Below are 21,293 nucleotides of genomic sequence, written 5' to 3'. Positions count from 1 at the left end.
GTGAACCTGGGACAGACGGCCAGGATCACATGTGGAGGAAACAACATTGGAAATAAAGATGCTTACTGGTACCAGCAGAAGTCAGGCCAGGCCCCCATGCTGATTATCTATGAGGACAGCAAACGGCCCTCAGGGATCCCTGACCAATTCTCTGGCACCAACTCGGGGAACATGGCCACCTTGACCATCAGCGGCGCCCGGGCCGAAGATGAGGCTGACTATTACTGCCAGGTGTGGGACAGCAGTAGTGATGCTCACGGTGACACAGGCAGAGGGGGAAGTGAGACGAAAACCCCTTCCCCATTGGTGTTACACTTTCCTCTAGCTCCAGAAGGCCTGTGCACAAAGCAATGCAGAAGGTCTGACAGAGGTGTCCAGACCCAAGGTCCCCAGACCTCCCTATGCACCCACCCTTCAGGTGGTTGATTTGTAGATCCTGAGATTGTCTGGGCCAGACTGTGTGTGAGAGCAAAGGGACTGGCTGGAAGGACAAACAGGAACATCCATCCACTGCTCATTATCCCTGCATTTCCATATGGGGGTCATGGGCTACTCCCTCACATAACGGACAAGTATTAGAACCCAGACATTTCCAGCTCAGCTGAACTCCTAAAGCCCTGCCACAATGACAGCTGGGTACTCTGAGTGGAGCAGACAAGTGCATTACCCACTGTGGTGTCACCCCCCTCCTGGGCTCACACATGCACCCACCTCTGCCTAGAGCCCCTGACAGCTCACAAGGGGTCCTCCTGGCTGGGAAGTGCTCTTGGTTCAGACAACTGCCTCCCCATATTTTTGCCCTTCTCAGAGAGGTTCCATTGAGAGATGCCCTGAATCCAAGGTCCCAAGGCCCTGCCTCAGGTTCAAATGTCTGAAAGGTCCCAGCTTTAGAGCTCCCTGAAGGATTCAGGCCTCATCTGACATCTCATTCTGTGTGGGTCACTCTTCTTTCTGCCCAGTCTGACCTCCCTCCTCCTTCCAGGTTTCCTGCACATGCACTTCTCCATCTCAGAGTCTGATTGCAGAAACCCAATCCAGGCTGGTGGGCATCCCTGACAGGGTCCTCAGGGACATTAAGAGGTCACTATATACCCACATCTAGGGTTTCTCCCCCAATTCCCCAATGTGCATGTCAAATCCCCAGAGATCAAATTGTTTCTTATATTTTCATACAATGAGAAAAGATGCACAGACACTATGTGCCCTAGGTTCTGATGGACAGTTCGCAAGTCACATCCAACCTGATGGTGAATGAGGGACGTGGAGAAGTTGCTCCCTCTTAGAAAGTGACCAGAAGATACACAATCACAAGAGTGAGACACAAAATGGGTGCTGCCTCACTTCTACCCCCAAGCTGGGCATAAGAACCTCTCTTTTTTTTTTAATGTTTATTTAATTTTGAAGGAGCCAGACAGAGCACGAGCAGGGGAAGGGCAGAGAGGGAAGGAGACACAGAATCTGAAGCGGCTCCAGGCTCTGAGATGTCAGCACAGAGACCGATGCGGGGCTTGAACTCAGAAGCCATGAGATCATGAGCTGAAGTCAGATGCCCAACCGACTGAGCCACCAGGCACCCCAAGAACCTCTCTTTATACCCATCCTACCCAGAAATATAGACAGAAAACAATTTTGTGAAATACAGTTGAGCTGTCAGTGCTGGCACTTAATAAACCACCAGAGTCCCCCTCATCCACATGAAATCTACACACATCCCCAGAAACCACAGTCTGCAAATAAAGAGAATATTGGCAGCCATGCTTCCACCTACTATATGAAACCACCCAGTGAATAATTACAAACATGCTCAGCCCTTCCCCACAGAAGATACAAAATACCTTATTGTCTACCACTGATATTTATTTTTGTCCCAGCTGAAATGATACCCTATAACTTCATATTGAGATAGAAAGTTAACTATTATGAACACATCTGATGGTAGATGACAATGGGATGAGACAGGAGAACAAAAGAAAGGCATATGATTGCTATGTATCCAAACAGATTCATATCGACATCAGGAAGAAACACTTGTTCCTTGAATTGTTCTCATTTCTGCCACTACCTGTGGTCAGAGTGGGGTCTATAATTATCTTCTTCACTAACGACCCCATATCCCCTTCCCTCAGCAAATACCTGAGCTAGTCGTCATCCCTGCCAGTTGGGAACACCACCTTTGTCTGGAAATCTGGTCCATTATCACACCTACTGAACTGGATTATGGTGAATTTATGACTATAATCACAGTCCAAGTTTAGGGGATTTTCTGAATCCATATATACTTCTGCTTGTCCCAGTGTGTGGTAGAGACCCAACTGCCCCTTGATAGACATCAGAATCATTGAGCCAGTGCCCCCTGCTTTTCCTGGTGATTCACTGCCAGAAAGACACAGGAGGGGCCATGGTGCCCTCTCAACCACCAGTGCAGAGCAGACAAGATCCCGCTGGGTATCATCCCATTCACAACACACAACCCATGTGGCTGATGAAAAAGTCTGTTCCTAAACCATTTTTTCCACATCACTACAGGGTCTACAATCTGTATCAAGCTCAGTTGATGAGGGCAGGACAACTAAGCCCAAGAACCAGGTGACCTAGTAGGACCTGGGGAGACAAGGAGAGGAAGTGAGATGTTCCAGGGTGGCCCAGACCCCGGGCCTGTGACACTCAGTGAGCACACAGTCCCCTGAGGGGGGGGGGGGGGGGTCTTCACAAGATGCAGCTGCAGGCGCGGCAGGTCTGGGTGGGGCCCCGGGCATCTGCATATGGAACAGCTCCCAGGTGCCTGTGGTGCTGATCCTCCCAGGACCACACTCTGTGTGGCCTTACTCCTGCTCCCTGGCTGCTCCCAGCACAGATGAGGGGCCCACAGGGAGGCACAGTGTGTGGCACAGGCACCCTGCTCTCTCCCACCCAGGGTTCATGGGGTCAGGTGCATGCCCTCACCTCTGTCCATATTGCTCCCTCACCTCAGGGCTGAACTCAGCCTCCCTTTCTTCTTGCAGGCCCCTCTCCTCTCCTGGTTTACAGAGTCCATGCCTCCCTTGGCCTTATGCTACCTCCCTCCATGTCAGTGGCCCTGGGGAGGCCGAGGATCCCCTGCTCCGAAGATAAGCTCAGGCGTGAACATGCATCTTGATACCCGCAGAAGGCAAGCCAGGTCCCCAATCTGGTTATATATACAGATAGGAGCAACCATCCAGGTCTGATTCTGAGGATGCAACTTAGGGACATGGCCCCCTGGCATGACCAGGACCACGAGGGCCAGGACAAGGTTGCCATTGCTGTATCATCTATCATGGCAGCAGGAGTGTTAGGAAATGACTTACAGTGACACAGAAGGATGGGAATGGGACACAAACCCTCCCACCATGGCCTGGATCTCACTTCCACCTGCCCTCTCAGTAGGTGCTGTCAGGCCTTAGGATTGGTGTCCTCCCTGGTCCTGGCCTGACTCTCCAGGGTGGGAGAAACCAGCAGGTTCTTCCTCTGGTCTGTGTTTATCCTAATGAACAGAGTTGGGGGGCTCTCCTGACTATTGGGATTATTGAGTTTTATGGTTGATAGTAAAGATTTAGGGTGTCATTAAATATCACATTGGCCCCAGATGTAATCACATGCCACTCAGGAGGGGAGACAGCTGTCTCAGAGAGCACAGTCCTGCAGGAACTCCTCTTCTCCTTGGATACAGGCAGCCTGCATGGGCCACAGGGGCCATGCCTACCCTGCTTTCCTCGGTGAGGCGTCCCCACATCCTGAAGGACTGCCAGATGCTTTGTGAAGAGGGGACAAGTCCCCTACTGCCCCAGGCTCTTCCATCCTTAGATTTTGCACAAACTGTGGAAGAAATGCAGCCACCATCTTGGATCCTACCTGGGGACTTTCTCCTGGCACCACTGTCCTCCCATTGCCCCAAATCCCATCACCTGCACCAGGCAGGCCCGACCCTTAGCTCAGGTCTGACCCTTATGGATTCACCCCCACCCTGAGGCTGACCCTGTGTGGTGGCTCTGTCTGCATTAAGCACCCTTCCGTTTTCTGAGGGGAGAGACCCTTTCCCAGACTTGTAAAACTTTTTTGATAAATTGAATTTCTCTTCATGGCTCCTTGATCTGTGGTTTGAAATTGATTTTTAGAGCAATTGCATGAAGTCAAAATAATAGATGAGGAATTTATTAAGAGAGAAAAGCATAAGCTTCCCCTATTTCCACTCCTGACTTGAGTCAGAAAGATACCTTCGTGGGTGTTGAGAGACACAGTACAGAAAATCATTTTCTCCTCACCAAATCATGGCAAGTACAGTTGGAATATTTCATCTAAAATTTACTAATTGACCTTATGAACTAGAAAGGCAACCTTTTATGGGAATCCCTATGACCAAAATAATATTTCCAGGGATTTTTCAGGTTAAAGGATCATAAGCAGGTCACTACAGAGAATTATTCTCCAGAGATTCTCAACAACATGACAATGAATGGGCTGGCACCCTTGTCCAGGTGGCCCCATGCCAAGTGTGCAGCGCCCCCCACAGGCAGCTACTAGAACTGAGGGGAAGAAGCTGTCTCCTTCAGGACCTGGAACATTCTGGCTGAGATCAACCCTCATCCCCTCTCAGCCTGGGCAGCCTTTCTCACCTGGTGCAGGTGACTGTTGCTGCCTGGCACCTGCCAGCCTCTGCTCTTCTCTCTGCCTCTCAGGGACTGGGGACCTGCAGGCCTCTCCCAGCCTCCCTTCCCTCTCAGATGCACCCCTCCCCCATGTTCCTGTTCAGCTCAGCCAGTCTGGGGGTGTTGGGGAGAGCAGTGCTAGGTCATCCACGTGGGACGATAGAGGAGAACAGGACAAAAGGTACATTAGTACTTCTCTCCCTGTGGTTTTAGGTGGTAAGGGGCAGGTGGAGATGAATAATAATCACTGGTCTGAATGGCCTCAACCCCCAGGTGATCTAGGGAGATTCCCAGGCACTGAGCACACTCGTGTCAAACCTGTTCCTTTCTACCTCAGTATCTTCCTGCTGGTGGCCCCTAAATGTGCCCAGCAGCCACTAAGAGAACTTATTACTCGGAAAATGCCTCTTACCATAACTGATCACATCCCTCTGTGCCCAGAATCCTCACCTTAGGAGAAACTCGCACTGGCCCTGAACCGGATTTGAATCCTAGGTCCCACAAGTCTTTCCCATTCTTTCAGATCCTCTCACGGCTCCTCCCCTCCTCAGGGCACTGAATGGGCTCTTCCCACACATGTCTCACCACTTGTTTCTCTTCCCTGAGTAGGGTCAGAGTTCCCTCTTCAATATGGACTGTGTCCTGTTCATGCAAAATTCTCAGGATGGAAAATGAACCAGACCAATGTGGGTCTGAATACATGTTGGCTGGGTGGATGCTCTCCTGTCTCTCTGTCTTTGGAGCATTAGTCCCCGGTCACTACCCCCCCAACACACATAAGCCCTGTATTCACAGCTGGCACCAATTAAAGCCACTCCCTGAGTCCTGTATCCCCCATGCAGTACCACCTGCATGACCTCCCACCACTGCAGAGAGGAGTGCAAGGACTCTTCAGTGAAACCTGTGTTCTCCTCCTCCAGATGAAACTCTTCATGTTATCATGGGTAATCTGGGCCCCTCATGCCACAACATGAGGCAGCAGAAACCATGCATAGAGAAGTCATTCCTCACTGGGGCAGCAGTCCATGGAGCAGGGATAGGTTAGGAATCTACACTTTACAAGGGAGGCCCCTACACCTCCAGCCACCAGTGTGGAGTGGCCACCAGGAGGCAGCAGAGACCACCTGCCAAAGCCACCTGCAGATGGGGAGGGCCTGGCCATCAGGGCTCCTAACAGGCTGAGACCTTCAGGTCATTTGTCATTTGTCCACAGTGTCATCCTTCACACTCATGTACAAATTCTTCAGGGTATGTGTGTGTTGGGTCCTGTTCATGGAGATGCTATTTCTCTAATATAGGCCGAGCCAAAATGCCCCCCACCAACCTGTGCCCTAACCCACCATAATGAAACATAATGTGGTCACTATCCACAAACACCCTTCCTCCCTGTGATCACATGTTTCCCCCTCTCTCCCCTGTGCTGACAGCCCCCTGTCCTGACAGACTCAACTGCTCCTCCTTTCTGGAAGTTCCTCCCACCTGCCCCCTCACCTGTCCCTCCACTCACCTCCCTCAAGGAAGGGAAAGGGGACTGGAAAGTTCTGTTCTTCCCTCTCCCAGTGCCTGCAACACGGTGATTTTCTCGGTAAACTTTTTTATACTTAACTTATACATTAATATGTTTATTATATATTTTTCCCAACAGCTGAAGACAACTTAATTATGGTAAAGACACCCTTGAAGAGTTACTACATTCTGAAGCCCCCTCTTATTCTCTTATATGGCAATCAGTTCTTTTTGCACTTGATCTGTTCCTGCCCCTGACTACAGCATAGGGATAATAAGGCACATGCCCTGTAACCTGCTGCGTGAGCTCATGGCCATGAGAAGACATTTACAGCACCTTGATGATTTGGAAAGGCCAAGTGTTCTTGATACAGGATGAATTTTATTTGGTCTCTGAGGCCATGAGCTGTGATCTGGTGTATGACCCTGCACCTAGTAAGTCTCATAGTGTCACTTATAGAATGGGCCCAGAAAATAAAGACACACTCCAACTCTGAGGTCTCAGTTGCCAAGCCAGCCAAGGAGAGAACCCAGGACATAATCTGGGATGGAGATGTTGGCCCCAGACCATGGGACCAGGCTGCTCCTCCCCTCTCTGTGGCCCTTGGGGCTGAGCCCTTCTCTGAAGCCACAAGGCTCCTCAGCAGCAGCCCCTGAGGCCTGGCTGATTTGCATGAACAGCAGGTCTCTCCAGCAAGGGGATAAGAGAGGCTGGTGAGGAACTTTGGCCAGCCTCTGGTCTTGGCAGCGGCATTGGGGTGCCTCCACCATGGCCTGGACCCCTCTCCTCCTCAGTGTCCTGGCATACTACACAGGTGCTGTGCTGAGACTCACACCCACCCCAACCTCAGAGATTTGAGACAAGACTGGGTCTGACTCTGAGCTCAGCAGGACACTGCCTGTGATGGGGGGCTGGGGGGGGGCAGGATGCTCATGACCTGCTGCAGGATGAGGGGCTGGAGTGGTGAAGTTCCCCCACTGTGCCCACTGGCTCTGTGTGAGTCCTGAGGGGCTACATCTGCCCAGAGAAAGGGGGGGGGGGGGGGGCGGAGTTCTTATTTGTTCACAGGCTCCATGCACCAGTGAAGCCTGGGGACCGCGGTGGCTGAGACTGATGGGAAGGGGTACCCTGTCCACCCAGATTATCCTTGGATATCAATCCGGGTCAGGCAGGTGGGAGCTTCCTAAGGATGAGACCCTAAGCTGAATGTCCACATTTCCTTTTCTCTCTTGCAGGCTCCGTGACCTCAAACAGGGTGACTCAGCCCCCTTCCATTTCAGTGGCCCTGGGAGAGACGGCAAGGATCACCTGTGAGGGAAACAACATCGGAAATACATGTTTCCTGGTACCAGCAGAAGCCGAACCAGGTGCCCCTGATGATTATTTATCAGGATAGCAACCGGCCCTCAGGGATCCCTGACCGATTCTCTGGCTCTAACTCTGGGAACACGGCCACCCTGACGGTCAGCAGGGCCCGGGCCGAGGACGAGGCTGACTATTACTGTCTGTCTTCTGACAGCAGTAGTAATGTTCACAGTGATACAGGCAGATGAGGAAGTGAGACACAAATCCCTTCCCTGTCTGTGTCACACTGTCCTCCAGCCCCAGGAGGCCTGTAGACAAACCAATGAGCAGGTCTGGCCCAGGTCCCCAGGTCTGAGGTCTGCCTCCCGCTCCCAGCCCTGCAGGCAGGCTCTACAGAGGATGTCTAAGGGACAACACAAAAATTACTATTGCAATGAGATTCCATTTGTTTGAAGAGACAGAGCCACGACTGAACATGCTCTGTGCAGATGTGGACGACATTTCAAGGGGGCCACATCTCACTTCTGGAGATGAAAACTGCACTGGATGACACTGAGAACAGATTAGATGCTGCAAAAGAAGAGAGCAGTAAACTCCGTAACATCAAAATAGTAACCATCCAAAACGAAATAAGACACAAAATCTGAAAGAAATGAATGTAGCCTCTGCTGGTGGCTGGACCCTTCATGCAGCCTACCAGGCATGTAACTGGAGACCCCAGCAAAGAAGATGGGGGAACAGAGAATGTGGGTAAAGAAATATTGGCCAAAAACATCACAAGTATGGTGAAGACAACTGCTGACATATTCAAGAAGTTCAACAAAGGTCAAGCTCAGGAAGCAGGAGGCACCACCAATGCCAAACACGTCACAGTCACACTGCTGAACACCAGTACAGAAGGGACATCTGTAAAGCAGCCAGAAGGAACACGCATGTCCTATGCTAAGAACAAATATGGTAAAAGCAGATTTCTTATTATAAGCCACACAAGTAAGAAGACAGCAGACAAATATCTTTTAAAAACACCTATTAAAGTATGTGTATGGGGCACCTGGGTGGCTCGGTCCGTTGAGCGTCCGACTTCACCTCAGGTCATGATGTCGCAGTTCGTGGGTTTGAGCCCTGTGTTGGGCTCTGTGCTGACAGCTCAAGCCTGGGGCCTGCTTCGGATTCTGGGTCTCTCTCTCTCTCTCTCTCTCTCTCTCTCTCTGCCCCTCCCCTGCTCTTTCTCTCTCTCTCTCTCTCTCAAAACTAAATAAAAACATAACAAAAAATTTTTTCATCAAAATAATTTTGTAAAATAGAAAAATCTGTCAACCTTAAATTCGTTATCCAGTGAAAATATCTTTCAAAAATGAAGCCAAATAAAACTTTCAGACTGTACAACTTTACATAATTGATCACCCACAGACCTTTACTGCAACAGAGAGTGACAGACACTCCTCAGAGAGAGGAGTACTATATCAGATAGCAACGTGAATCCACACAAAGGAATGAAAAACAGCAGCTATGAGAACTACACGGATTGATATAGAAACATCTGTCTTACATTAATGTTTCTAAAAGATCACTGTGTAGAAGCGCCTGGGTAGCTCAGTCCGTTAAACATATAACTGTTGGGGCGCCTGGGTGGCTCAGCCAGTTAAGTGACTGGACTTCAGCTCAGGTCATGATCTCACAGCTTGTGAGTTCAAGCCCAGTGTCGGGCTCTGTGCTGATAGCTTAGAGCCTGGAGCCTGCTTCAAATTCTGTGTCTCCCTCTCTCTTACCCCTCTCCCACTCACAGTCTGTCTCTCTCTCTCAAAAAAAAAAAATTTAAAAAAATTAAAAAATTAAAAAAATAAAAATAAAAAATAACTGTGTAAAGCAAAATATAGCAGCAATATGCCCTAGTTCATGATGAATCTCAAATAAAACACATGACTGCCATAGCACAAAATTGGGGGGTGGGCGAGAAGAACGTATTTCAAAAGTCTTATGCTCCATGTGAAGTGATGTAAAATCACAGGAAGATAGACTTTGGGAGGTAGATTGGTGCTGTAAACCCTAAAGAAACCACTAAAATAAAACCTTTCATAACAAAAAGAGTTATATCTCATAAGGTGTTTCAGGGTTCTCCAGGGATAACCAGTAGGAGATACACACAGCCGACCCTTGAACAACACGGGTTTGAACTGCTCAAATCCAGTTATACACAATGTTTTACACTACAGTAATGTAAACGTATTCTTCTCTTCCTTATGATTTTCTCCCCAAATTTGTATGCTTTATTCCCACATGACAGCCAGGGGTGGGGAGTGCTGAACAGCCAGACAGGTGGAAGGACCTTCCTCCAGTAGAGGGTGCCTGTCCAGTCTGCATTCTGCCCAACCACATACATGGTTTTCAGGAAAACAGTAAGGGTACCTCAAGGAACACTCTGAGGAATGGGGTCTCAGTGGGGGGTGCACACCTGTGGAACTACGGGTAGCAGAGAAGTTTCTTCTCTATTACCAGGGCCCTTCTGTGGGACCTACCATGTCACCACACAGCCTTCTTGTCAATGAGGAACTTGGTGAAGCTCCATGTGATGGCATTTCCCAGCATGCCCCACCCTTGGGCTGGACTTCCATCCACATCCACAGCAGGAGGACCTTGCATTTCATGCAGATTTTGCTGTACATGGGGAATTTGACCTTATAGCCAGTGGTGAACTCTTTGATCTGCACATTACTCCCTGGCTGCTGCCTCCAACTGGCTCCATAAACCACACTCGGCATATGGGACTCACAGGGCAAGGAGCTGAGTGTAGTTCACATCTGTGTTGCCTCATTGTTAGGGTACTGTTGGTGACACTGCACAGGCACTCATGCAGATCAACCATGTGCCCATCAATGTCCTTAGTGGAGAATCAGTGCATGAGGTAAGCACAGCCTCCATCTTTGCTGGAGTCTCACATGGTGCTGGCCAGGCAGGGGCTCCCGGAGCCCCGCACAGCAGCACCAGCTACGTGAATTTTCTTTTTCTTTTTTAATGTTTACCTATCTATTTTGGGGGGTGGGGGGAAGAGCAGAGAAAGAGGTGGAGAGAGAATCCTAAGTAGATTCCGAGCTGTCAGCACAAAGCCCTATGTGGGTCTCAAACTCACAAACCATGAGATCATGACCTGAGTCGAAATCCAGAGTCAGATGCTTAACTGACTGAGCCACCCAGGTGCCCCAGCTATCCTAATTTTCTTTTTTTTTCTAATTTTTTTAATGTTTATTTATTTTTTGAGAGAGAGATTGACAGAGTGTGAGCAGGGGAGGGGCAGAGAGAGAGAGGAAGACACAGAATCTGAAGCAGGCTCCAGGCTCTGAGCTGTCAGCACAGAGCCCGACGCGGGGCTTGAACCGTGAGATCATGACCTGAGCTGAAGCCAGGCGTTCAACCAACTGAGCCAACCAGGCACCCCTGAGCTATCCTAATTTTCTTAATTTTCTCTTAAAAACATTTTAAGCTCACTTTTTTGTGAGAGTACAATATATAATACATAGAACATATGAAATATATGTTAATCAGCTGTTTATGTTGTCAGCAAGGTTTCTCATCAATTGTAGGCTATTAGTACTTAAAGTTTGGGGGAGTCAAAAGTTATAAGCAGATTTGTGACTGCACAGGGGTCAGCACAACTAACTCCTGCTTTGTTCAAAATTCAACTGTAATACAAGTTTTTCACAATGTGTTCCAAAAAATAGATGAATGTGATAGACTTCCTGACTGATTTTACGTAGCCATCGTTACAATGACACCAAAAATAGACATCACTAGAAAACTATAGACCAATACCTCTTACAAATATGGGCACAAAATCCTCAACAAAACACTATCAAACCAAATCCAGCAACATACAGAAAGAATTAGATGCCATGAGCAAATGGGACGTATTGCAACAATACAAGGTATTTTAACATACAAAAAAAAAAAAACGATTAATGTACTACATCATACCAATAGGATAAAATACAAAAATCACATGATTATCACAATAGATTCAGAAAGTGCATTTGACAAATCCAACATCATTTAATTAGAAAAACACTTAACAAACCAGGCATATAAAGCAACTTGCCTGTACTTGACAAAGGACATTGATAAAAGTCACGTAGCTAAAATCATACTAGATGGTGAAATACTGCATCCTTTTCCCTTTAAGATCAGAAATAGGAGGGGTGCCTGCTGAAAGCCAAGCTCTCCAACCAGCCTGATGGCAGGGCCCGGGCGGTGGACGGATCGGGACTGCAGGGCGGCCCATCAACAGTGAAGCTTCTTGCACTCCTGCTTTGATGTAATTTGGCCCTAACGTTGGTCGGGGCAGCCCCACGACCAATGAAAGTACCTGGGGAATTGTCTGTTGGGGAATTGCCCTCCACAGGTCCCCTGGGAGAAGAACCACTGGGGAAAGAAATAAGGTTCTGCAAGGAAATTGTGCAGCCCTACATCTAGCCCTCGCCACCCCCTATAAAGACTCCTCTACCTAAAGGAAGGATAGCCCCATATATTTCCCAGCCAAGGAGGGAACAAAAGGATTCCAAAGCCCCACTCTGGCAACAAAGGAATGTATCTTTGGGCACAAGTTACTCCAACCCCCAGGCCCACTTGGCCCCCAGGAGGCATTCCAGATGATGACTGAACTTAGTCGATTAAGGTACAGAATGGTTCATTAGTTCCTAGGTGCATTGTCTCTCTGGGAATGCATAAGGCGTGGGTTTCTAAGGCCCTCTTGGCCCCCTCCTGGCACCTCGGACCGAGGCGAATTCTTTTGTTCCTCAAACCACAAATGGTTCGGGGAAACAACTAAGAGGTCATGTCCCTGTAACTGTTCCACTTGAGATGTTGAGAGATAGATGACCTTTCATGAAAATAGCAAAGCAAATGCTTTATAGACTATAGATAAACGTAGATACATAATGAAAATAATATGAATAAATTAATCAATAAGCAAAGGGCAGGAGGGAACATCACAAGAAAATAACCATGTTGTTCCTTAATGGGTGATTACACATAGGAACATTTTTAGAATTAGGTAATGCCAGAAAACATAGATGACGCATGCTACAAGGAAATTGCTTACAAATATAGTGTCACAATAAAGCGGCCAGTCTAACACACTGCTATTGTCTGTGTCCGTTTTATTTTTGTTTTATTTTATTTTCACTTTTTTGCCAACGCCATTCATCCTTCAGGAACCCCTGGACCTGCTGGAGCTGGACTCCGGCAGGTGCCTGGGTGGCTCCGCTGGTTGAGTATCCAACTTCAGCTCAAATCATGATATCAGGGTTCATGAGCTTGAGCCCTGCATCAGGCTCGCTGCTGTCAACACAGAGCCCACTTCGGCTCCTCTGTCCTCCCACCCTCTCTCTGCCCCTCCTCCCACTTGCCTCTCTTTCTCAAAAATAAATAAACATTTAAGGATCAGAAACAAGAAAGACAAGTGTGTTTTGTGCAGAAGCTCTGTCAGCCAGCTAAGTGTTCTCCTGTACCTCAGCTGGTTACAGACTGTCCCCACTAAGCCACAGTTGTACAAGATAGAGAAAAGACAATGAATGCAGCAGGGGTTGGGGTCCTGGGCACTCGGGCCTCTTTCTCATGGGACTCATCTGTGCCTTCAGGACCTGGTAAAGCCTGATCTCATATTTACCTCTTCACGCTGATGATGGAGAGCTGATGTGAATGCCCAGTCCTTGGCATGGTTGGTCACAAAGCACCAGTTCACACAGACAGCTCAGGTTATAGGGTCATTTAGTGGCTCATGATCAGCATACATCCTCTGCTAAGATTTAGTAGCAACCAAAATCTTGGGAGATGGAGGCTTCTATTTATACAGATGAAGTAATAATTGGTAGGGTGCCCATCTATTTCAGTTCCAGGAACATATCATTAACTAGCCAACACCAACATATGTGTCAAATGATTCTGATTACCATTTGGTCCCATTAATCATTACGGTAGCCATCCCCACCCTGTCCCTTATGATAAAGTGGAACTTCGGGCTTTGTAACAAAGCAAGGATCCCATCAACTACAACTTTGGTACCCAATTCAGAGCTCAGAACCCTCAGAAAAGATATGTGTATATATTGTAAATATATGTGTATCTCTACACACACAAGCATACGTGCATCTACAAACGTACACACCACAAACAATAAATATGCGTGTGCACACATATTCAATAGCATATTCACACGTCTATGTGTAAAAATATATAATATGAAGGGATGTGTGACAGGAATTTGATGTCATGCGGAACACACACACATGGGTGAGCTGCAGATAAGCCACAGTGACTCAGCTACAAAAGGGCTCCTGCTTCCCTTTCAGTTTTCAGGGAAGCTCACACAGGGACTCCTCTCGTGAGTCCCCTTACCTGGAAACATACAACAATGAGAATTCTAACCCATCACTCCTGTCCCCGAGGTTATATGAGAAAATAATCATCTTGGAACTCAAATAGTTTTGAATCGCAGACTCCTAAGGTCCTTACTGTCCCTGCATCCTCAGACAAACCAGACTCTTCTCCACAGGGACTATCTCCAGACACACTCTTTAGTTCTTGTTCCTTCTTCCCATCCTGACAGCAGCTCCAAGGTCACCTCTGCAGAGAGGCCTCCTCCAGCCTCTCACCACACAGCACCTGTCTGTCGTCTTGTTTGATCTCAATTCATTGTCTACATACCACACAACACAGCACATTTTCCCATCACTATATTTATTCATTGATTTGTTGTGTTAATTATTATCCTAACTGGTCAGGAAATTGTTAATGCAATACATGCACATCTCAGTCAGAGGCATGAACATTCATAAGCTCATTTTTCTCCCACAAAAACAGCTCTGAAGTCAGATGTGTTTCTTCAGGTAGTCAGCAATTCCGTGAGGTCCCGTATCTGCTCACTTTTGGTCTCACCATCACTACTGTGGAGGACTTGCTTTTCACTGTTGTTGACAACAGACCTCGGAATGGCTGCTGCAGCGCCAACTATCACATCCATGGTCAAGAAGAAAGCACTGCACATTAAAAAAAAAAAATTCTTTAAGGGGCACCTGGGTGGTTCAGTCAGTTAAGCGTCTGACTTCGGCTCAGGTCATGATCTTGCAGTTTGTGCATTTGAGCCCTGGGTTGGGCTCTGTGCTGACAGCTCTCTCTCTCTGCCCCTCCCCTGCTCACACATACTCTCTCTGTCAAAAATAAAACTTTAAAAATTTTTCAATTGAAAAAGAAAGGCACTGCATGTATCTAGGCTGTTTTTCCTTCACAAGAGCAAGTGTCTCAGGAAAGAACCCCAGCTGACTGACACATCCATGGGCAAGCACTGGGCCACAAGGTCAATTGTGGCCCGGTAAGACCTGAGAATAGCAATGGCCTGGCTTTTAAATGAGTATTCAAGACAAGATCCAGATAGAGACTGTCTGCTGTATCACCAAAGCATGTGTGTCCAATATACTGCCCCACAAACAAGATGGAAATTCTGGGACAGGGACTGTGTCTTGTTCACACTCATTTCCCAGGATGGAATGTCTGCCAGACAAAGTGGGTCAATAAATGCTTGCTGGTGAGAGCTCTCCTGTCTCCAACCTTGGACTAACAGCCACCACTGCCCTATTTTAGCCCTGCACCAGCAGCCAGAACCAGTAGGAGGAGGACTCTGAGTCCTGTGTCCCCTTGTGCCAAGCCCCAGACCCACATACATGACCACCCACCACCCAAGGTATGTGTAGTAATACCTCCTGTGCGCCTTGCTTTCTCCTCCCCCAAATGAGCCTGCGCATACATTCATGAGTAATCTGATCCCTTTCTGCCTCATCTTGAGGCTGGCAGGGGCTACTCAGAGACAGGAAATTCCTCCCCTGGGGCCAGCAGTCCATGGAACAGGGAATCCTGCTCTGAACTGTGGATTCTGAACCTCCACCTGACAAAGGACTTCCCTGAGCCCCCAGCAGCCCTGTGTAGTGGCCACCGGGGGCAGCAGAGATCACCTGGCAAAGCCACCTGCAGATGATGGGGGAGGGTCTGGGCATCAAGGCTCCTAACAGGGAGGAAAGGGTGGGTCTCCAGAACCTGAGACCTGAGGGGAAAGGTGTAGGTTTTCTGCAGTATCACCTTGACACTGATCTACAGTTCTGAGTCGGGGTGTCTCACATCTGTCTTCTGTAGAATTTGCCTCTACCTCTAGCACAGGTCCAGCACTCCATGCCTCTCCAGCCCACCTCATTTCTGCTAAACTCAGTCACTGTCAAACCTACCTCAAGCTGGGTCTGCCCCTGGTAGAGTGCAGCCTGGGGGTACTGAGGCACAGCATCTATGATCTGTCTCAGCAGATCTCCCCAAGAATAGACACTACAGCACCTCAAGGGCTCCTTAAAATTCCATGTGCACTTAGCAAGGGAGGAATTTGTTCAGGTTTGATGCTCACACACAGTGATCTGGGGTAGGACACTGCACTGACCTAAGCCTCCTATGGTCACCCAAGGGCAAAGACAGAACACAACCTGGGGTGGAGATGTCAGACTGAACTATGGGATCAGAGAGTAGATCAGAAGCCACTTGGATGAGGATGGGTCTGCATGGGCTGCCACTTCCCTCTCTGTGCCCCTTGGAACTGAGTCCTTCTCAAAAACCACCAAGTTTCTTAGCAGCAGTCCCTGAGCCCTGGCTGATTTGCAGGAAGAGCAGGTATGTCCAGCAAGGGGATAAGGGAAGCCTCGGAGGAAATCTGCCCAACCTCGGATCTCGGGAGCAGAATTACATTACCCCCACCATCGGCCTGGACCCCTCTCCTCCTCAGCCTCCTTGCTCACTGCACAGGTGCTGAATCCAGGATCACACCCACCCCAGCCCCACAAATCTGGGACACACCAGGCCTTGATTCTGACTTCAATAGAAGGCTACCTGTGGGAAGTAGGATGCTTATGACCCTGCTGCAGGAGGAGGGCTAGAGGGGTCAAATCCCCCACTGGGCTCACTGGCTCTGTGTGAGCCCTGAATGGCTGCACCTGCCCAAAGAAAGGAGCCAGGAGGTTCCTGTTTGTACAAAGGCTCCATCCACCAGCCGGGCTCTTGGGTTCCATGGGGCTAGAGAGCCCCTGGAGCTCAATCACTGTGAGGGAGATGAGGGTTTCCTACAGATGAGACCCAAACCTGGAAGCCCACCTATTCGTTTCTTTCTTGTAGGCTCCTTGGCCTCCTCCATGCTGACTCAGTCTCCTACATTTTGGTGACCTTGACCCAGACAGCCAGGATCACCTGTAGGGGAAACAACAGTGGAAGTAAAAGTGTTTACTGGTACCAGCAGAAGCCTGGCCAGGCCCCTATGTTGGTCATCTGTTACGGCAGGAACCAGCCCTCAAGGACCCCTGACCGATTCTCAGGCACCAACTCAGGGAACACGGCCACCCTGATCATCAGTGAGGCCCAGACTGAGGATGAGGCTGACTATTACTGTCAGGTGTGGGACAGTGGTAATGCTCACAGTGACACAGGCAGACCAGGAACACACACCCCTTCCCCATCTGTGTCACGTTTTCCTCCAGAAGACATGTGCACAAAGCAATCAGCAGGTCTGACCCAGGTGCCCAGACCCAAGGTCCACAGACCTCTGTATCCACCCACCCTTCATGCAGTACCTCCTGAGGGTGATTTGGGGCTCCCAGGATTGTCTGGGTCTATGTGTATTTGGGGGAGAGATGGACTGGGTAGAAGGACAAACAGAAAGAAACATCCTCCCACTGATCATTATCCCCGCATTTCCATATGATGGTCATGGGTCAGTTCTTCGCCCCACTGACCAAGATTAGAGCCCAGAATTTCCCAGCTCAGCTGAGCTCCAGAAGCCCTGCCACCATGACAGCTGGGGATTCTGAGTGGAGCAGACAAGTGCATTACCCACTGTGGTGTCACCCCTCTCCTGGGCTCACACATGCACACACCTCTGCCTGGAGTCCCTGACAGCTCACAGGGGTCCTCCTCACTGGGAGGAAGTTCACTGCTCTTTGTTCAGACAACTGCCTCCCCAGGTTTCTGTCCCTTCTCAGAGAGGTTCAGGTGAATGCTGACCTGAGGCCCCAAAGCCCTGCCTCAGATATAGATATCCTGAAAGGTCCCAGCTTTAGAGCTCCCTGCAGGGATGAGGCCTCATCTGATGTCTCACTCTGTGTGGGTTGCTTCCCCCTCTGCCCAGTCTGACCTCCATCCTCCTTCCAGATCTCCTACACATGTACTTCTCCATCTCAGAGTCTGCTTCCAGGAACCCAGTCCAGGATGGCCAGCATCTCCAACACAGACTGCAGGGAACTGTGGAGGCCACTATATAAACACAAAGCTCTGGTTTCTCCCTGAAAACCCCATTACATGTGTCAAAATCCCCAACAGATCAGTTTGTTCCCTGTATTTTTAAACAATGACAAAAATGAAGATACACTAGCTACTCTGGGTTCTGACAGACAGTTGGGAGGGTCACATCCATCCTGATTGTGAATAAGGGACATTGGGGCAGTTGCCTCCTCCTACAAAGTGACCAGAAGATACTCAATCCCATAAGGGAGACACAAAATGGGTGCTTCCTCACTTCTCCCCCACAGATCTTGTACAAGGTTCTCTCCTTATACCCACCTACCCAAAAATATAGACAGAAAACCATTCTGTGAAAAACAGTTCAGCCTGTAAATGCTGTCCATGCTGACACTTAATAAGCTACCACAGTCCCCCGTCATCCACATGAAATTCACCCACATCCCCACAAACTACAGTTTCCAATTAAGATAATGCCGGCAGCCATGTTTCCACCGAATATGATGAAACCACCCAGCGAACAATTACAAACATGTTCAGCCCTTCCTCCCCAAGAGGATACAAAACATATTCTTGTGGGCTAGGTATATTTATTTGTGTCCCAGCTGATTTGCTATCCTGTAACTTCATATTGAGATAGAAATCTAGGTATTGTTAACACATCTGGTGTTAGATAATAATGGGATGAGACAGGAGAATAAAACAGAAATATATGATTAATATATATCCAATCATATTCATACAACATAAGGAAGATACACTTGTTACTTCTAATGTCCTCATTTCTCCCAGTATCCTGTGGTCAGAGTAGTGTCCATAATTACCTTCTTCACTACCCACCCCATATCCACCTTGACCACAGCAATTATCTGAGTTAGTCATGATCCCTGCCAGTTCAGACGAACCAAATCTTCATTCTGGAAGATTCATCCCTTATCAGGCCTGCTGAACTGAATTGTGCATTTATGACTGTGATCAGAGATGCAAGGTGTATTAGGGGACCTCCTGAATCCATACATACCCCTGCTCACCCCAGTTGTGTAGTAGAAACCTAGCTCCCCCATGAAGTCTCCATGAATCACTCCAGCCAGTGCCCCCACTTTTCCTAATGATTCACTCCCAGAAGTAGACAAAAGGGGTCATGGCACATTCTCACCCACCAGCCCAGGGCAGCCAACATCCCACTGGGAATTCACCCACCACCAACACACAACCCACACAGCTGGTGAAAAAGTTCAACTTAGCCACACCATTGTGGCACCTATAGTTTGTTCAAGTTCAGTGACCAGGGCAGGACAGTTAAGCCTCAAGTCCCAAGTGGCCTAGTAGGACCTGGTTAGACAAGCAGAAGGAATAAGATTGTCCATGGTGGCTTAGACCAGAGCATGAAGCTCAGTGAGCACACAGTCCTCTTGGTGGGGGAGGGGCACAACAGATGTACGTGCAGCAGGTCTGGGTGGGGCCCGGACATCTGCATGTGGAACAGCTCCCAGGTGAGCTAAGGGTGCTGGTCGTCTGAGGACCGCACTGCCAGTGGTTTCACTCTTGCTCACCTACTAGTTCGTCCCAGCACAGATGAATGGCCCACAGGGGGGCACAGTGTTCGGCACAGGTGCCCTGCTCTCCCTCCCACCCAGGGTCCATGGGGTCAGGGCCCCGCACTCGCCTGGGTCTACATTGCTGTCTCTCCTCAGGCTTGAGCCACCAAGCCTGACTCAGCCTCCTCTTCTTCCTCCAGCCCCCTCCCCTCTCCTCTCCTACAGGTTCTGTGTCTCCCCTGACCTGAGACAGATTCCTTCCATGTCTGTGGCCCTGGTCAGAGCAAGGATCCCCTGCTCTGGAGATAAGCTCAGGAGTGAAAATGTGTATTGGAACCAGCAGAAGCCAAGCCAGGACTCCGAGGAATTCTGAGGATCCTACATAGGGACATGGTCACCCTGAGCATCAGCCAAACCCAGGGCCAGGACAAGGCTGACTATCGCTGTGCCACCTACCAAGTCAGTTGGGAGGAGCTGGCAGTGACTCACAATGACAGGATGGGTGATGGGACAGAAATCCCCCTGCCCTGGCCTGACTCTCACTCTCACCCACCTTTTGAGCAGCTGCAGGTGAGGCCTCAGGGTCAAGTGTCCTCCCTGGTCCTGGCCCAGCCCCTGCAGAGTTGGAGACTCCAGCAAGTTCTACACCCTGTCTCTGTTTATCATGCTGAACAATGGCAGAGTTGGGAGGCTATTCTGACTATGGCTGTAATTAGGTTCCATGGTAAAGAACAAATATTTAGGGTGTCATTATATACCACATGAGCCCAGATGTAATCAGGTGTCACTCAGAAGGGAAGACAGCTCTCTCAGACAGCACAGTCCTCTCCTCCTGGGTACAGGCAGCCTGGATGGTCCCCAGGGATTATGTCTCCTCTGGTTCCTGGATGAGGCATCCCACATCCTGAAGGGCTGTCTAAGGTTCATGAAGAGGGGAACAGGACCCTCCTGCCCCAGGCCCCTCCCTCCTTAGGTTTTACAGAAACTGTGGAAGAAGTGCAACACCATCTTGGGTCCCACATGGGGACTTACTCCTACCACCACTGTCCTCCCATTGTCCCAGATCCCATCACCTGCAGGTCTGACCCTCAGCTCAGGTCTGACCCATAGGGACTCACACTCACCCCTGTGCTGACCCTCTGTGGTAGGCTTGTCTGCATCTGGGCCTCACCTGTCCCTCTAAGAGGAGAAATCTTTCCAAGACATGAATAAAGTTGTATCATATGCTGAATTTCTCTTCACGATTCTTTGACTTCTGATTTTGAAATTGACGTTTAGAGCAATTGCATGAGGTCAAAAAAACAGATGAGACAACTGATGAATGGATAAAGAAATTGTGGTTTATATACACAATGGAGTACTACGTGGCAATGAGAAAGAATGAAATATGGCCCTTTGTAGCAACGTGGATGGAACTGGAGAGTATGATGCTAAGTGACATAAGCCATACAGAGAAAGACAGATACCATATGGTTTCACTCTTATGTGGATCCTGAGAAACTTAACAGAAACCCATGGGGGAGGGGAAGGGAAAAAAAAAAGAGGTTAGATTGGGAGAGAGCCAAAGCATAAGAGACTCTTAAAAACTGAGAACAAACTGAGGGTTGATGGGGGGTGGGAGGGAGGGGAGGGTGGGTGATGGGTATTGAGGAGGGCACCTTTTGGGATGAGCACTGGGTGTTGTATGGAAACCAATTTGACAATAAACTTCAGATATTGAAAAAAAACAGATGAGAAATTTATTAAGAAGGAAAAGCAGAAAATTTCCAATCTCCACTCCTGGCTTTCGTCAGAGTGATACCTTCGTGGGAGTGGGGAGACACAGGACAGAAAATCATTTTCTCCTCACCAAAGCATGGCAAGTGCAACTGCATTATTCTATTTAATATTAATATTAATATTAATTATATTATTTATTATTATATTTATATATTTATTATCTTATACATTAATTGTTAATATAGATGTTAA

General features: G+C 48.7%; 1 protein-coding gene, 3 long non-coding RNA genes, 1 pseudogene and 4 gene segments (V, D, J or C); 6 read left to right on the top strand and 3 right to left on the bottom strand.

Annotated features, from left to right (window-relative positions):
- The window catches only part of LOC125148931 (immunoglobulin lambda variable 5-37-like), a 1,027,427-nt gene that overhangs the window by 911,337 nt on the left and 94,797 nt on the right, over positions 1-21,293 (top strand).
- LOC125148968 (uncharacterized) overlaps positions 1-21,293 on the bottom strand; it is an 863,358-nt gene that overhangs the window by 748,432 nt on the left and 93,633 nt on the right. The window lies entirely within an intron of this gene.
- LOC125148944 (immunoglobulin lambda variable 5-37-like) overlaps positions 1-21,293 on the top strand; it is a 657,272-nt gene that overhangs the window by 545,966 nt on the left and 90,013 nt on the right.
- The window catches only part of LOC125148932 (immunoglobulin lambda-1 light chain-like), a 327,578-nt gene that overhangs the window by 230,774 nt on the left and 75,511 nt on the right, over positions 1-21,293 (top strand).
- The window catches only part of LOC125148935 (immunoglobulin lambda-1 light chain-like), an 899,300-nt gene that overhangs the window by 807,361 nt on the left and 70,646 nt on the right, over positions 1-21,293 (top strand). The window lies entirely within an intron of this gene.
- The window catches only part of LOC125148936 (immunoglobulin lambda variable 5-37-like), a 647,249-nt pseudogene that overhangs the window by 563,843 nt on the left and 62,113 nt on the right, over positions 1-21,293 (top strand).
- The window catches only part of LOC125148937 (immunoglobulin lambda-1 light chain-like), a 498,673-nt gene that overhangs the window by 419,594 nt on the left and 57,786 nt on the right, over positions 1-21,293 (top strand).
- Positions 14,448-21,293, bottom strand: part of LOC125148985 (uncharacterized) — a 49,518-nt gene continuing 42,672 nt past the window's right edge. Inside the window, exon 3 of the long non-coding RNA XR_007145764.1 lies at positions 14,448-14,504. This is a non-coding gene — a long non-coding RNA (uncharacterized LOC125148985). The remainder of the gene's footprint in view (positions 14,505-21,293) is intronic.
- LOC125148988 (uncharacterized) lies at positions 16,665-19,650 on the bottom strand. Its single transcript, XR_007145767.1, has 3 exons — positions 19,567-19,650; positions 17,681-17,799; positions 16,665-16,740 (listed from the first exon to the last, which is right to left on the bottom strand). It is a non-coding gene; the product is annotated as an uncharacterized LOC125148988 (long non-coding RNA).

This window comes from Prionailurus viverrinus, chromosome D3 (genome assembly GCF_022837055.1).
Source record: "Prionailurus viverrinus isolate Anna chromosome D3, UM_Priviv_1.0, whole genome shotgun sequence".
Classification (NCBI taxonomy): domain Eukaryota; kingdom Metazoa; phylum Chordata; class Mammalia; order Carnivora; family Felidae; genus Prionailurus; species Prionailurus viverrinus.
This window is presented reverse-complemented; position numbering and strand designations above follow the sequence as displayed.